We start from the raw sequence: 15,070 nt of genomic DNA on the forward strand, positions 1-15,070 counted from the left end.
GCCACTTGCATTTGAATTAAACAATTCTTTGGTCCAAAATTACATGAGAATTCCAACTAATTTTGCTTAACTCTCTATAAAAATGCTTTCAGCTTTGGTGTTGCCAGTATACATCGGCTCTTGTACTATCTTAGTGTCACCATGAGCACCAGATATTTAACCACCACTGCTTTTTTCTATGCAGCATAGTTCTTGTGCTAAAAATAGTGCCAGAAAAAAAAGTTATATGCATCCCCTAAAGTGCTAGTATTTAGAGCAACAAGTCAATAGCATTTCTGGTATAGCACTTGTAACCATGGTAAGACTTTACATTCTTTCTACAAATAATGTTGCGAACCTCCATTTTCCACAGATTGTAAAACTTTACAACCCTCCTTAAACTGTAAACATTAAATGATACAAGATTTTTAATGCAATGCTACTAGATGCCATGGTTTGAGCCTAAAATACAAAGTGGTGGTGTCAGCTGATAAGCTGTTAATTCTGTAGAAGCTGCAAGTCATGGAGGTCATAATGGCTTCAAAAGAAGACACCTACTGGAGATGCCACTGAGCCATAAAACTGCCACCATCCACACATCGGCTTCCTTGTCCTTCTCACAAATTATGTGAATGGTAAAAATTAGGACAACTACTTTGTGTATGATGCTCACTATCAAAGAGTTAGTAAAAATGGAAACATGTACAAATGTTCACCCATTGCATCAGCAGCAATAAGTAGTTACGAGCAACAACACTTAACCGTGAAGCTTCCTGCCTCGCCATAGCGCAACTTGTCATACAATGGACATGTTTGAAACTAAAGGTAAATCAGGGCTGCAGAAAAGCAATTACCCTCTTAGCAATCTTACATACAAGAGTACTGATGAAGCTTCTCATTTATCACTTGGATTAAATTAAACTATATAAATGCAATTAAGTGTTAAGCATATATTAGTAGCTTCGTACTTTGTGGTGTTATATTTTTTATAGACCCACATGATATTTTTCAAGATAATTTGTCCTCATGCAGCAGGTTTCAAACCCTTTTCCCTTTCTTCTAAAAAGTCTTGATGCAGTCTGAGTAGCTAAATCCTACATTATATTTGTAACTATAGTGGCTGTAAAAGTGGAGAATTGATATCAAAACAGCCATAGTGTAACAAACCTTTTTAGCTAATAACTATGGCATAAGTGATATGAAGATGTCTTGCCTTGAGGTGGGTTCTTGAAGATGGACAATGGTTATCTACACATTCCACCAGAGGTTGAAGCTATTGAGGAAAGAAGGGTAAGAGACCTTTGGTTGGCTTTTCTTCCCTTGTATGAGTATTGTCCCATAACTGACCTCGTAAGACCTCGCGAGATGGGAGAGGCTTCCCTTGGAAATTAGTTATTTCCCTGCTAGCTATTATCAGATAATAATAGAGAAAATCAACCAATATGATTCTGAAGAGTGGATTCATATATATGTCATGCATTTAAGTAAGAAAAACATTGAAATGTGTCTAGAAATGTCACCTTTGCTCACTTGTTTAATGAACATCCTTCATAACTTTTTCTTTATATATATGTCATGCATTTAAGTAAGAAATCATGAATTTTCATTGGACAAAAGAAGTCAGAGAGTCTCCACACATTTTTTTTTATTTCATTCAACACCATTTGAATCAACATCCTATTATTATGTTTACACAAATCTCATTCTACAACAACAAAGAGGGAGTGACCACCCTCCTTATATAACACATATGCTTCCAACTTCCTCCTGAAATTGTGCACATAGCGGATATCTAGGCCTTTGCTAGATTGTGTCATTTTTTCACAAACATCATAATGTTTTGAAATGTATATTTTTCTTTATACTCCAATTAGTAAGAGGAACGTACACACTTCACAACTCTTCATTCTCAAACATCTAAAGCCCAACCACAATTTCATGCATTTATAAAATTATCTATACCTATTTTCAAAACATTACCATGACTAAAGTAGTTGCAAGCATAATCACCAACTAACCAACTAAGGTCCCTTGCTTCCATCACTACTACAACTGCCTTCTACTGCCAATAGAATTCCTTGCAAAAAGATCAGGTAATCTCCTTTTCCTAGATAATCAACCAAGTGAGAACTTTCTTTAAAACCAAAATTCAGCAGGCTAGAGTATAGGCCAGCTGTCCTAGAATCATTTATTGCATTTGAAATTTCAAATACCACAAAGGGAAAGCAATTTTACAAAAATTTTATCATTTCAACATTAGGAAGTAATAAATCCTTAGTTGTGGCAACTGTGGATGGCACTAATTTAAGCTAGATGATCAATGCTAAAATTCACAAACCAGAAGTAAGAAAATGCTCCAAAATCTTGGATGAAAGTGAGAGCAGAGGGAAAAGAAAAAACATGTTATTGAACAAAAGGAAAAAATGGGAATCTTTGTTTGAGTAAACCATTTGCTCAGCACTCAAGCATTACAAACGTAGAGCAGATGACATGAATGTGGATAAACACACAAAAGAAAACACAAAGTATGGCATGAAAACATAAGATTTAAACAAAAGGCACTTTTATACACAATGTAGTTTGGATTTCAGAATAATAAATGTTTTGGAATGTGGTCAGCATGATAAAAAACCTACAAATTGGTTGTCTTTACATCTTCTCAAAAAAAAAAAAAGAGCCTACAAAATGTGAAGCTTTTACTATAACAACCCGACTCACTCCTGGTTCGGTGAATCCCAACCTGCCTCCTAGCAGTTTCGGTTCCAACCCTAAAAAGGTTAGGAACCAAAACAATCATCTCATTAATGACCTCCATTTATAAGGCCTTAAAGATCCCTCACTATCTTCAATACAGGACTAAATTTCTGGGGTGTTACAATCCACCCCCCTTAAGGCACATGCGTCCGTGCATGTGGGACCCTAGGTTCGAGTGTTGAAACTGCTCTGATACCACTGTGACACCCCAACCCACTACTGGGCTCGGGCCCTGGTTCGGCGGATCCCAACCCGCCCCCTAGCAGTTTCAGTTCCAACCCAAAAAAGGCTAGAAACTAGGACAATCATCTCATTAATGACCTCCATTATAAGCCCTTAAAAATCCCTTACAATCTTCAGTATGTGACTAAATTTCTGGGGTGTTACATTTACAACAGACAACATTTTTGGTCCCCAAAAGATCCTATTATACACTAACTATTGAAATATAAAAAGCCAAGGTGAATAAATGTTGTCATATCATCACCGTATTAGTAGAGAATAAAAGAATAGAAAACAAAAAGGGAAGAAATTCTTCTTGTTACTTTGGATCAACAATGAACGAATCAATGCATTCTATGTGTTGGGGTATGCTAACCCTAATTCTTTATCTCTTTCCCCATCAACTGAGAACTTGCATTGACAAATTTGTATGCTCTCCCATTAAATAAATAACTCCCAAGCAGAAAAACATGATCATCCAAAATAAACTAGCTAGAATGAGTTATACAAACACCCAACTTCCAAAATACACACGAAATCCAAATTAAATGGCATACATAAAAGATCCCGAACCAAAAACAATAAGAAAAATAGGAGAGAGTGAAAGAGAAAATGACCAATGGGGTCAGGTCATTAGAGAGACCAGAGGGTTGAGGGCCAAGACATTGAAAGGATTAGGCTTCACTAGGCAGACATGAGAGCTTCAGGGTCACGTGAAATGGCTTTCACTTGGTTTTGCACAGAAAAATTTCATTGTTCTCTGACACTCAACAATGGAGCACCAAAGCTCTTGGCATTGGCACTACACAACCTTAACAATTGTTGTAGAGGCTTGAGGTGCTAGGCCATTAAACACTAGAGATGTTACACTGGACCAAACGATCAAAAAGCACCAATCCGCTCAAGCTATGGTGCTTTTGAAGGCTATGGCAAAGGGCTAATAGGCACCCCTCACCTGTAGGACTAGGCACTCCCACAACAACCTTGTTGAATTGGTGCATACTAGAGCTGACCATATCTTAATGCCAAAGCTATGCTATTTTGTTGTAGTGACTTCTTGAACCCTAAAACTAAGATGAAAGCATAAATTGCCTCACAAGGCACTTAAAAGGTTAAATCGAAACCTCAGAAGCATGAAAATTTGTAGAAGCAAGGTAACACAAAAAAATGTGGATGAACAAAAAATGATACCCTAGTATAAAGAAACCAAGAAATGAATATGTGATAGGATCGGGGAAAATAGAGATAGAAAGGTGTTGAGCAGTCACTGACACTGCCAAGACAGTAGCTTGAAAGATAACTTCTGCAGCTCTTTGAAGCAGATGTTGTAGAGGATAATGAAAGACAAACCAATGAAAGTGATGTTGGAATTTTGTTATAATTCAACACTTACTGCCAAGACGAATTTGAGGCAACTGAGGACATTTTAGGTAAGATCAAATTCGCCCACAAGTTCACTATCTTCAAAAATAATTGCTGCCCATTTCATAAAGCCGATTTCATACCTGAACAAGAAGAAACCACAATGACTAAAGCTTGTGCATGACATGTAATCCAAATTTTAAGTAGCAATTGGTTTGTATGACTACCATGTAAACAATTCAATGGCAGCAAAGAAAGATGACATCGATGATGTGGCTTTCTGAACATAGAATTTTGAACAAAAACAAGATCTACATAGTGAAGAGATTCAATGGATTCCAACAACACTTTTTTATTCTCTTCATCTTCAAAACTGGGACACCAAATTGTAGTAACTGCTTCTTTCAGTCCAGACTGATTCCACTTTGAGGAACATTCCTTCAGAAGGGTGATCATGTCTCCAGAGATTCCCTTGTTCAGTAGAAGCCATGGTTTGTATAGTTCACATGTTACCTTCAGCACCTCTAAGATTCTACAAACTTTCTCCAAGGGAGAGAAAATATCTCATGGCTATGCCAATGACAAAATTTATCAATAACAATATCGGCTAACAGATGCAATTAAAACATTGTAAGGACCAACTCCTTGGGACGTTCAAAGCCATTTATCTAAGTTTAAAATAAATCAGAGCTTTCCATTCTCAAGCTCAACAGACTTGACTTACCTTGGGTATCACGAGGATTGCTTTATCCACCTCATTCTCCTGAGCTCTCCTCCAAATGAAAGCTCCATGATGTAGTTCTTTGCTACATGTGAAAATGATCTTAGACCAGACACTTACATAAGCAAACTGCTTGTGGACAGTTGCCAAGGTCATGATACATAGCATTGAGTTGGTATGCTTAAATAGTGCCAATGCCGAACTCAAAGTATATTTTGCCTGATATAACCATCAAGAATAGAAATTCATTCAGCAACTTTAAGGTATTCAATAATCTTGGTTTGGCATCACAATAATTGCAAGAATACTTACAATACTGAAATCTGCTGCAATTTTTCTTTTGGAAAAATGTAAATTATTAGTAACAGAAATACATTCAGCATTAAGTTTCTTTAGATCAACATCATGTCTAGATAAATTCATCTACATAAAAATATGTGCTCCATCTACATATTGTTTGCAGATCTGGCTATGCAGGTAAATGCATATTCTTACCTGGCCTCCATCAGCATAATGTATGCAAAACCCTAGCTATACCAGGATCCACATAGCACCTAACTTCAATTCTGATTCTTCTTCTACTTCCCACTTCCAGTTCTAGGTACAGCAACTAGAATGGCAAGTTTAAAAATAAAAAATTTTAGGGCATAATCTGTAGGGGTCTGCATAACCCAAAAAACAAAGATAAGTCAAATCTGTAGGGGTCTGCATAACCCAAAAAATCTAGGGCATAATCTAAGAATGTGTTTCAAGACATGATGTTAGCGGAATTCATTCTTCCAATTCTCGTCTAGAGCCAGACCAATAAATTTTCCATGTTAATCAACACAAATACCAACAAGCTTAAACCAAAACAGATTATTCTGAAAAGCAGCAATGAACTCCTTGTGTACGTTGATCTTAGATTGTATAGTTTAACTCAGTACCTAGTGCAAAACAGACACCACTTTTTTGGTTCACCAAAGAAGTCTGCTCTTACCTTTGATGTTCTGGCAATAAGCATACACAACGAAAATATTGAACTATAAACCATTTCAACTGAAGGTTGGAAGAAGATTTAACTTTACCAAATGTGTAGAGGTAGCAATATGGTACTGTCACTAAAAAAAAGAGAGTAGAAATTGAAACACAAATTCTTAAAAATCATCAAATACCTCTAGCATAAGGGACACTTGCTTCATGTGCATGTGGTCATAGCCAAAGTGAAGAGAGCATTTAAGGTTTTGAAGTTCTTTTAGTTATAACAACAGATTCACAAACAACACAAACTACTATCCATTCAGTCATAAGTGCTTCAAGAGTTCGCATGAGTTCAAAAGAATATGAGTTAAACTATTTCTGTACATGTTCATCCAAAGAAACAAAAGTATTAATATGAAAGATTAATGAAAACTGCTATGAAAGTTTATCATTCATCTATTTATACTTGTGTATCAAAAAAATTTCCTTCATGATTTGCAACATATGAAAAAAAAATGAAACTTGATGCACCATGTATCTTGGTGCTTCAAAGCCCATTGTGTTGATGATGCAACTGCCAGGACAAAAAAGATAAATAATTTAATTAATATTAAAAGAACATTAGAAAACATGACATATGTAAATTACAAAACATAAATACCACGTTACATGTCACCACCAAAGGAGGTTGCTGGACATGTCTATCCATGAAATAAACCGAGCATGCAACTCATTCATTCTTCCAACTTGACCAGCCAAATTATTCATTTTATCGAGTTGAGAGTCTATTGATGTCAACGTTTGCTTTAATGCATTTACTTCTGCAGTTAACATTGCATTTTTTTTTAACTAGTTCAGATCATGTTGGAGCTGGACCAAACAAAATCTGATGAATGAATCCCTTAAGTCATCTATTTGTACATGACCATCATTTTCATTTCTCAAACTTTTTGATAAGAGTATTATCTTGAGAGGCATCATCCCTGAACCCATTGGAAATGCTGAAATTTTTTCCACAATCCTACCCTATAAAAATGGTGTTTGCATGTGTATGCATTAGTTTGGAATTAACAAACAACACAAACAACAATTTCAAGAACTTACAAGTATTTTACTCGTTTCTGCATTATGATAATCTTGTTTCTTGCTTGTATGAGTCATCACAAAAATGTCAGCCTATGACGGTTCACTCTCACCCTCTTTCACCTGTACAACAAAAACGTAACACTAATTCATTTACTACGATAAATGACTAAATGCAAGAAGATTTTTTATTAAACTAGATGATAATAAATTTAAAAAACTTTAGAAAGATAACTTCATTGTCCATTACTCACTTTTCCAACACAAAAACAAGCAAAACTCATTGTCCCCATTGTATGAGGGAACTTTTGCTTTGAACGACTGATAGTAATTATCACACTCCGTGCCTGCAATGACAATCACTAGATTTACAACATATACACAATTATTTTTTAAAAAATTCAATATAGCATGTGCCAACCTTTGAACTATGAGGATCAAAATGGCACATTAAGGTCGCCCATTGATTTGCAGGAATGTCACTTGGACAATGGCTTAAATGTTCTATCAATGTTTTTGTAATTTTTATATATTTTTCATATCTTAGATATCCCATTTCTCTACATTTTTAAGTAAGTCTTTATCACCCAAGGTTTTAGCAATTGATCGATCATGTACTACGTACTTTCAGTGTCATACTTGTCTACATCCAACAAATGATCTGTACAATAGTGCTATGTTAGTAACATCTAAAATTTGAGTACATTTTCAAATAATTGAACTCTTATTTTACCTTAACATGCTGCCAAACATTGTCTTAGTAAGAATCTGGCAATATTTTCCAACCAAAATAGTGTAGTTGTGTCATCTCTGGATCTCATGCCGTCATCCCCATAAATGAACTCAAGTAATGTGCTTTGGTACCAATGGGCTGCCATTTGTTCAATTCTAAATAAAACTTTTCACTGGCCTACAAATGAAGAGTAACCAATGCATAACTATTATCACCCCCAAATTTTTCCAGATGACTGTATTTCATTTTACTCAAACAAGATTCTCAATTATTTCAACCATTTTTACAATGATTAGGATCTAATTTTGAACTCCAACCCCAAGCTGAACTCAAAACAGACTTCTGTATCTATATCAAAATCCAATTCATGACCAGTTGATCCAAAACGGATCCCTAGGCCTATATCTAAGTCCAAATGCAAAATTTAAATCCAAAAATCCAACTTTAGACCAAGATTTGGATCTAAATCCAAGTCCTAGATCTAAAATACATAGCCAAGGCCCGTGACTTAACCCCACGAGCGAAGGTAAGCCCAAACTAGGAAATAGGACCCATAAAGTTGCTATCGGATTCAAATTATATTCAAAACCAAAGTTTGGATCCAAATCAAGAATTTCAACTCAAAATCCAAAGTCGATGCAAAAATAACAAATTTGGATACCATCGAGTGCCATGCGCTCATGGACAGACCTTCCCTTTGTTTTGCATCTCAATTTTGCGCCATAAATTTGCTTGGCGCCTAAACTACCCATCCAATCCTTGATCTGAGCGTTAAACCTCAAAGAATGCATTGGCACCCAAACAAACCCAATCCCAATCTAAAATGGGCCCCAAATCACTCAAAATGACTCTAATTATAACAAAAGACTATTTTTCCCTTTAAAATATGGATTTTAAAAAAATAATGTTTATGTTTTGCCTATGTGTGTGGACCCCTTTGAGGCCAGGGAGGTGACAGCCATCTCTTATTGGTCCAAAATAAACCACTAATGGCGGCATTTCACCCTCACACGTGTGCCCAGCACGCTGCTTGGTGCTTGGCCAAGCAACACACAACCATGCTAGATGTGTTAGCACCAGGCACCAGCGCACCAGGCGCTATCACCTGGCAGTGCAAACACACCCAGCGTGCACCGGGGGAGGGCGTGCGCACTGCGTAGGCCCCTTTTGAGTAAAAAACCACCTCCCTTGGGGGCGGTTTTGGTCAGATGGGTGGGCATTAGCCCTGTCCACACCCCAAAAGGGGTGTTTACAGGATTAAGGGCCAATTCCACTTGGTGAAAACCTATTTTAAAAAAATAAAATGATTCAAAAATGTTTAAAATTTGCATGAAAATGTATTTAAGTTCAAAAAAATTTAAATTTTGAGTTTTGACTCTAAAACTCTTTATAAATACCCTCACAATCTTCTCTATTGGGCAAGAGCTAACCCTTGGGGAATCTCTAGTGTTTTCTCATTTGAAGACCTAGAGTTTTTCCCCTAGTTCTCTCTTCATTTTTCTCTTCTTCTCTTCTTCTCTTCTTCCTCTTCTCCAACCTTGGGAGCAATTCTCCAACTTCCACTTTCCTAGGAAGCATGAGGAGGCTTCTCGGAGTGACATCTTTATCACCTTGGAGCCCCATTCGAGGAAGCTTTAGGATCATCCGAAGTAGGAGATTTATTTTCTAAAATCATTCTTATTAGAGATATGTAATCAATATTCCAATCCAATCTTTTTCTTTCTTTCTCCCTTCTTCATCTCCCCATGGTCATACAAGATAACATTCAAATATCTTCTTCATATCCAAGAGCTATTCTTGAGTGCATCGAAAGCATAAGAATGTGCAATAAGGTTTCATTCTAGGATTGAAACATATTTCTCTCTTCTCTTGAATGTTGCTTTGTTTTGAGAAGTTCATGCATAGTTGATTGATTTTTTTTTATATATGAATGAAGGGGGAGAATGAGTACTTGGATCGGGATTTCTTTATTATTATGTTGATTTTTGAGGTTGGGATTTTTTCAACCTAGAAAAACCTTTTACGAATGTGTACATGTTAAAATGCATTTTCATGATATTCTTACAACTAACTTTTCTCTTAATTACCCTATTAGGGATCCCAATGAGAGATTTCTTACGTTGTTCTCCATTTCAACTACTTGGTTTTCTTTTATACCCAATGGTAGGAGGAATAGATTTTCTTATAATAGATGAAATGATTATTGTTTTATGCTCACATATAAAAATAATTTGGAATCATGATTTCAAAGGAATTTTGAAAATAAGAGCTCTCTTCAATGAGGCCTTGAAGACTTATCTTAGGTTCTTGCATGAGTCCAAGTTTCTCTCTGGCCTACAAGAAAAATTGAAATTAGACATGCTTTAATTACCTTTAGATTTTAATTTTCATAAAATGCGTATGCGTATATACATGTTATATACGTATATATGCATATGAATCTCTCACTTTATCCTCATCTCTCTATGATTCAATGTCTTCCTTTATAAATTTTTATATACATATATATATATATGAGCAAATATGTGCATTGCACTATTCTCTCTTTATAATCTTTTATCTCTCTCTTCAAATCAATATCTTCTTTTGCGAACTTTCGAATACATATATATATATATATATATATATATATATATATATATATATATATATATATAAGTATGTATATGTATATATATTTCTCTATTTCTCTCTATATTGCAATATTTCTCTCCCTATAATCTTCATCTTCTTCTCTCTTTCTTTAAAATCTTCTTTTCTCTCTCCCTATTCCTCTTGGATTAAAATCTTTTCATTTCTTTTTTCATTCTTTCGAATATTCCTTTCCCAAGATCTAAGATTTTAAATTTTCATTTATGGACTTTACCTAGTCCAAAACTCAAGTAATGACCCAATGTTGCAATCATATTTGATGGTCTACAACCCCATTTCACTTTCAACTTTTTTTTCCTCTTCATGAGAATATCTAGGATGAGTGTGCAAATAAATCTAAATGTGTATGATACCCTTAGATGAATGATATGGTAAGAATAAATAATTTGCTTTCAATCATATAGAGTCAATGCATTCATATATTCTAATTCAATTGTGGAATTTACAAATGATCATAAGCACCTCTCTAAAAGAACTTAAGCACGATGAGGTGGAGTTCTAGCTAGATAGTAACCAAATTAGAGCAAAATCTAACCTACTTAAGTTCTTACTAGTACACTAAATCGACTTCAAAAAGTGATCTTCAAAATACTCACATTATCTTCTAAAGGTTTCTGAATGATATTTGTAAAGATTTCCCAACTGAAAATCTCCCAAATCAAAAATGGTTTATACTCTCAAACGATTTTTCAAAACTTTCTCAAAAATTTGAAACATCAAATCTTTCAACATTTTCTCCAAACACCACACTACATTTAGAATGAAAAAATGTTTAAGCAAAAACAAAATGCATCAAGAATAAGCATAGCCCTTGGATTAGTTACCTCAGGTAAAGGCGCTCAAAATTATCAATCCTCATATTGATGGGTGAATCCCTTTTTTCGACCCTCTGCTTCGAGATGGAGGGTTTCAGAAACCAAAGATAACCCTCTACCTTGAGGCAGAGAGTTTACTCTGAAACGCTCTCAGGCGGATGGTTTCACAGTTTAGAGAAAATCCTCTACCTCAAGGCAAAAGGTTTCCTCTAACATGTGCCTCAAGGCAAAGGGTTGAAAGAGTTTATTTGAAACTTTCTCTTCGAGGTGGAGGATTTTTCAGAAAAAACCCTCTGCCTTGAGGCAGAGAGTTTTTGTGTTAAGGTAGCTCACCTTGAGAAAATGTATGTATGTGTGTGTATATATATAAGTTCAAGTCCGACTAATGAGTGAGTTTTCTCAAAATTGGTGATTTTCAATATTTTGTAACTCACTTTCCAGTAACATTTCTCAATTTTTTTGTTTCCATCAAAATTTTGATTTTAGAAAGTTTTAATTCATGCACAGAGGTAATCTCTTGAGCAGTATACCAATTTATGATCGAGAGCTTTTCTTTTGTTAGGAACCTCTAAGAATTTCTACTTTGGCTTCATCACTGTGCCATGTCTACATCAAGATATATCTTTATTTACCTGAAAGGAATTTTGAAACCTTCAATATGAGCAATGAGGAAAAGCTCAATGAAGTTGAGAAAGGATATTACATTGACTTTGACAATCAGGCATATGAAAGGGTTCAACAATGGAATAATATGAGAAGAAACCCTCATATTCTATAAGATTCTGAGAGGATATCAAAAAAATAAAAGCACCTAGAAAGGGAGGGACTAGCGGTTTTCTCTACTGTCATTGAGCTGAAGATGATAGAATGAGGTTCCTTTAGACCTACCTCAAAAGTGCTAAAAAGAAAAAGAAAAAAGGGAAGGGAGCACCCAGTGGGAGGGGGGGATTTCTGTACTATCACTGATCTCAAGGTGATGGAATGGGTTTCCACATGGGTGAATTTCTCTACTGTTACTAAGCTGAAGGTGATAGAATGAGTTTCCTCTACGCAAACCTCAAAGTGCTTACTAAAAAAAAAAAACATATGGGGGCACCAAGAGGGAGGATTTCTATACTATCCTTGAGCTGAAGGAGATGGAATGAGCTTCCTCTTTGGGGAATTTCTCTATTGTCACTAATCTGAAGGTGATGGAATGAGCTTTCTCCAAGCAAACCTCAAAAGTGCTAAAAAAAAATGCATCAAGAGGGGGGGAATTTCTCTACTGTCACTAAGCTGAAGGTGATCGAATGGTCTTTCCTTCAAGCAAACCTCATAAGTGCAAAAAGAAGAAGGAAAAAAAGGATACTTGTCAAGAATTATAAAGTTATGGAGGCCAAAATCTCAAGTATCAATTGCAAAAATCTTTTACACATGCGAGATTCCAAGTCAATGTTTACTCTTTTTTTGTGCTTTTCTATGAGGCTGAGAATTACTCCTCTATGTTCATGTCCTATAGATGTAAAGATGTCCCTTCAAGAAGCTTGATATCATTGCCTTGAGGTAGATCTTAACACTCATGAATATTTTGGGTAAAAGAGAATATATCTCCTACACACAAACATGTGCACTCACAAAGCTCAAGTTGAAATTCTTAGAGATTCTGGTAAATAAAGTTGTGATCAAATTGACATATTGCTTAGCTTTTGCTCTTGAAAAAGTGTAAGCAAAGTTCTCAAACAAAATTCATCCCCCTAGTGTTATTGTTGCATCGAACTATTTTCTCCACAATTAGTCCTTGCTGTCTCACCAAAGTAGGATCTTCTTATTAGAGTATTAAATTATAACATTCATTTAAATCAATGACAACACCTGATGCTTGAAGGGATCCTTGGTGAGAAGCAACCATGTGTTTTCTACTTCAAGCAAAAATGCTTTCTTTGGAGGTTTGAGGGGAATGGAAGAGAGATGGCCAATTAGTTTGGTAGGACATCTTCTCAGTTTAGGAGGTGCAGGAAAGAAATCTTTTTTTTTTTTACTTCCCTTCCTTTTCTTAACTTCTCTTATGGCAGATTGAAATTAGTGGAGTTTGGTTTAGTTTGGAATTAAATTTAGGCGATCGGGTTTGTTGGGAAAGGGAACATTTTCTTGGGTGATTTCTCCATTTTTTGTTTGTGAAGAGTCTACATGGTTTAAGTAGAGGGTTAACTGCCAAAAAACTTCTCAAGTTTAGGCCTCCCTCTCTTTCTCTCCCTTTCTCACTCTCTCTTTTTCTCCATGGTAGTGATTTCCCTCTTCAGGTAAGTATTGTTCTCTTGTCATATTCAATTATTTTTTTTTTGTAGGAAAGTTTTATCATCTTAATTATTTTTTTGATGTGCATTTATGCTTCTTCACATTACTTGCCATGTTCATCTCTCTTTCTCTCCTTCCAACCAGAAAATCTCTTCTTTTCAGCATATGGGTGCTGGTCTTTAAGGTGGTGAGTATTCTTTGTTATCATGTCCACATATTGTTCAGCTAGTTTGTGTTTCCACTTGTTTAATATTGAGGCAACATTAATTGCTAGGCACTTATTGGTTTCCCTCGAGTGACAATGAAAAAGTAAATATTACAACATGGGATCTAGGTAAATCTAGAATTTATAAACATTTCAAGAAAACCCTAAAAATGGTTTTACACCTCTTAAAAGGTCCAACCATGGGTGGAAACCTAGTCTTCTTTTCAATACTGTTTTTGGATCATCATAAATTTCATTTTGTTCTGTTCTTCTCGGTGGACAAGATTTGTGTGTTTCACAATTCACATACACACATAAAAGATCACGTAATAGTGTTCTAGTGGGCAAAATGCTTTATATGCTCCCTGCTGCCAAGGTGTATGCCTAGCTCTGTCTTCAAACACTGTTTTATGGTGCTCAGGTGAGACCTTCAAGGTACATGCATGCACCATCACAATCATCTCTTTTTTCTGTTTTCACTGTTCATGCTTATCTTACCTTGCTGCCAAGGTTTATGCCTAGCTCTATCCTCAAACACTTGAAGACACTAGTTGTATGCTAAAGTGTATGCCTATATAGGGCCTAGATGAGGTCTTCAAGATAGCAGCACGATCACAATTATCTTTCTTTTGTTTTCTCTGTTCAAACTTATCTTTTCTTTTTTAATTCTAGCGGTGGGGCCTATCAATGTATGCCTTGTGCAATAAAATTAAATTTGGGTTTGATTCTTGGTTTTGTTGTGTGAAAATTAGGCCACAACATTTATTGATTTTTTGAACTTTCAGTTATTTTTGATAGATTTTTAAGCTATTCCATGTTTTTGTTTCTCTCGAACCAAAATTCTGAAAACCAAGCTCAATTCTCTTTTTTTTAATTCAATCTATTACTGAGATTTTTCAATTCTACTTTTCTGAGTGTTTTGTCAAATTTTATAGTTTATATTCTTTTTATACTGAGGAAAATTTCTAGCTAGTGAAGCTCAACCAAACATGAAAAGTTGTGAAGAAAGAGATTAGGAGCATTTTATCATTTCTTTCTATAATTCAATATACGAGTGCATGAAAAAGGACATTTTTAAGTTGAAGACTCATCTAGAAGCCAACATGAGCCATTAATCATGTATCCTGTTTGACATATGGATATATCCGACATTTTGTATGCATTGTATTTTCATACTGAGGAAAATTGCCAGCCAATGAAAACCAAGAGGTTGTGAAGAAAGGATTAGGAGCATTTTATCATTTTTTCCTGTGTATTATTCCTATTGCAGTTGCTTTGCAGGAGGTACTATTGAAATTTCCTGGGAAATG

The 15,070-nt window shown here is 35.4% G+C and overlaps 1 long non-coding RNA gene across 2 annotated transcripts in view; it reads right to left on the reverse strand.

The window, feature by feature from the left end:
• Nucleotides 1-1,005: 1,005 nt before the first annotated feature.
• LOC116263251 (uncharacterized) overlaps nucleotides 1,006-15,070 on the reverse strand; it is a 40,330-nt gene continuing 26,265 nt past the window's right edge. Inside the window, exons 2-6 of one of the 2 annotated variants that reach the window (XR_004174619.1) lie at nucleotides 7,336-7,428; nucleotides 7,103-7,204; nucleotides 5,042-5,257; nucleotides 4,349-4,460; nucleotides 1,006-1,386 (exon numbers count right to left, since the gene is read on the reverse strand). This is a non-coding gene — a long non-coding RNA (uncharacterized LOC116263251). The remainder of the gene's footprint in view (nucleotides 1,387-4,348; nucleotides 4,461-5,041; nucleotides 5,258-7,102; nucleotides 7,205-7,335; nucleotides 7,429-15,070) is intronic. The other variant, XR_004174618.1, reaches the window with a different exon arrangement.

Source organism: Nymphaea colorata, chromosome 10, assembly GCF_008831285.2.
Source record: "Nymphaea colorata isolate Beijing-Zhang1983 chromosome 10, ASM883128v2, whole genome shotgun sequence".
In the NCBI taxonomy this organism is placed as follows: domain Eukaryota; kingdom Viridiplantae; phylum Streptophyta; class Magnoliopsida; order Nymphaeales; family Nymphaeaceae; genus Nymphaea; species Nymphaea colorata.